Source organism: Oncorhynchus nerka, unplaced genomic scaffold (genome assembly GCF_034236695.1).
Source record: "Oncorhynchus nerka isolate Pitt River unplaced genomic scaffold, Oner_Uvic_2.0 unplaced_scaffold_1166, whole genome shotgun sequence".
Taxonomy (NCBI): Eukaryota; Metazoa; Chordata; class Actinopteri; order Salmoniformes; family Salmonidae; genus Oncorhynchus; species Oncorhynchus nerka.
The window spans coordinates 79,960-82,563 of NW_027040169.1; the positions used below are offsets into that span (position 1 = coordinate 79,960).

At 43.3% G+C, this 2,604-nt stretch overlaps 1 long non-coding RNA gene across 1 annotated transcript; it reads left to right on the plus strand.

Annotated features, from left to right (window-relative positions):
* Window positions 1–1,213: 1,213 nt before the first annotated feature.
* LOC135569817 (uncharacterized) lies at window positions 1,214–1,753 on the plus strand. Its single transcript, XR_010463285.1, has 3 exons — window positions 1,214–1,374; window positions 1,466–1,562; window positions 1,636–1,753. It is a non-coding gene; the product is annotated as an uncharacterized LOC135569817 (long non-coding RNA).
* Window positions 1,754–2,604: the final 851 nt, after the last annotated feature.

The following is a 2,604-nucleotide window of genomic DNA, read 5'->3' on the forward strand; positions in this document are numbered from 1 at the left end:
AGAAATTAAAACCAACAAACCACTGTCGTGACGTGACCTTGAATTATCTGAGGACTGTTTAATTGTTAGCCGACTCTAAATGCATCATGTTAGGATTTGGGGTGCCGAGGAAGCGGTTTTAAAGTTACCGTCTCCCGACTTAAACTCTAGACGGTAGAAATCTATTAAATTGATAGTTAACTTATTAACCCTTACATCGTATCCTCCTTGCAGCTGCAAAAAACCCAGCCTTATGATTCAGTACTATACAAGTTGGTTTAATTGAATTACTAGCTAACTAAAAAACACAGGCTAAACACACAGGTGACACAATATGACAGCTTGTTACAAGGTTTCTCTTCACACCCCCCACCGTTCCGTAAGGGACACTTATCATTGCTACATTTTTGAACACACGAACCGGCACCAGCTTGGAGTAAAAGCATGAATGTATTTATGCGGGATGCCCGACGTGGAAAGGTAGGTGGTTGGTCTTCTCTCTGATTGGCTACATGAGATCACAATGTCGTTGGTTGTCCGTGGCTCCAGTCTTGAACAGAACTACAGGATGGGTTTTCCTTTCACTCGTTCTGGAAGATGGGCTAATCAACCCTGTCGCTGATTCCTCAGTGGGTGATGAGTAGGATGGTTTGGATATAGTAGCAGAATGATCTCACTTAAGGTCATTTTTCTAGGTACTTGTGAGTTTAGGAAAGTTCCAAACGTGTAGCTTGCGCCTCACGGTTTTCTGGTTAATGTTCATTTCTGTTACCATTCCTTTTATGCACTCTGGCCGCCGGGGACGCTTCTGTCAGTCTGACCAACTCTCTGTCCCTCGTGGCATGGCTACTTACTATGCACATTTTCTAGGCGAGTTTCTCTAACGCGTTCAAAGTGAATACTGGAACAATATTTCTAACATAAGACTGGTCAGAGATTAGCTATAGAAAAATGTCATATTGGTTTTCATTTTTACTAGAAACGTCCTCACTCTACAGGTAGGAAGTCTCGAGCCTTTACATTGTATATGAAATATGTTTTTTCAAGACAAAGGTTATTTTTGTTGGGAAAGGCCTGTTAGCAAAAACATTCCTTTAGTTATACTGGAGGGCGAGAAAGAACCCACTTCTGCTGTAAATTGATCTGATCCTCACAGGACAGTCATGACACCACCACAAGACTTCGTACACAAGGCGGTTGGGGTTTGCAGCGTTTTCTTGTTCCTAACTTAGTCCCTCTCTCTACACTGGCAGCTGTGAGAACCCCGAGGATCCATACCGTGTCGTCTTCCACCCGGTAGTAGCTGATGCCAGGGTCCACTTCCCCCCTCACGTCAAACGCTTTGAGGCCTATATGTTTTCCTTCGCCGAGGATGCGGTTGAGCCGAGTGGCCAGGTAACAAAGTTACCCCAACAATCTTTATTGGTTAATTTTGTGTGAGTGGCAATCATACCTTTTATGACACCATCAAATCTTTGATTCCTAGGTCTTTGTCCATTGTGATGTGGTCATCTGTGATGCCAGTAGTCCCTCTGGCGGCCCCTGTAGTGGACAATGTGTGAATCAGGACAACTCGAAAAGAGGTAGGTCTTGTTTTATGCTTTTCAGACCCTGGCAGACCATAACTGAACTAATAGTTTCTCTCTCTTTTAACAGGTCAACGACATGTCAAAGACCTCTTTGAGGAGCGTCATTTATATGTTTCTTCTGGATACATTCTTTGGGTGTAATGTCTTGTTCTAACATGTCAAATAAAGTGTTCTATATAAAACAATCCTAACCGTTGGAGCTACCTTAATTGTATCTGATTTGCATTTAACACCAAGGGGCATGTAGTAGGCTTGTCATCTGACATGTATCAATCAGCATGGAACTCTGAACCATCCACCGGAGGGATGGAGAATTTCCCATCTAGGACAAATGATGGGTGTCAAAACAAAAGCTTTCCAATGTCCAGTAGGATGAACTGACTCAATGTTATAGTGGTTTGCCAAAGTGAAACCAGCAGGGCTGTGGTTGGATGCAGTGTTGGTAATTTTCAACTGAAATTACAACTTTCCTTGATACCGCTCACTAGCTTGGTTTCCATCCAAATATGGACATTTCTTCTTTAATGATATGCATGTCAATCTCTCATGGCTCAAATGGGAAGAGCTTGACTTCATCGCTACTTGTTTGTGTAAGAAGTGTTGACAAGCTGAATGTACCGAGCTGTCTGTTTTTTAAAACTACTAGCACACAGCTCAGACACCCATGCATTCCCCACAAGACATCTCTTCACAATCTCCAAGTCCGAACTACGAAGGTCTCTATGATTACGTTGCAATCTATTCCGCATCAGGATAAGATTTCAACACACACCGTACGGAACAGCGGGGTCTGAAGACACTCCTTAAAAAGTTGCCAGCTTGCACCGCAGGACGGCTTCATTGCTCCAGACCACCACAAGGGGGAGTTTGAGCAATCATTATGCATTTGGGTCCCAAGGCTTTGATGACCAAAGACTACTTTTGACACGAGCCACCCTTGCCTTGTGGCGCTCAACGAAGATTGCTGACAAAACAGATGGAAGTTGCCTTAACGAGTCAAGCAAATGTACAATTTGAGAGGAATGTGATAATGTAG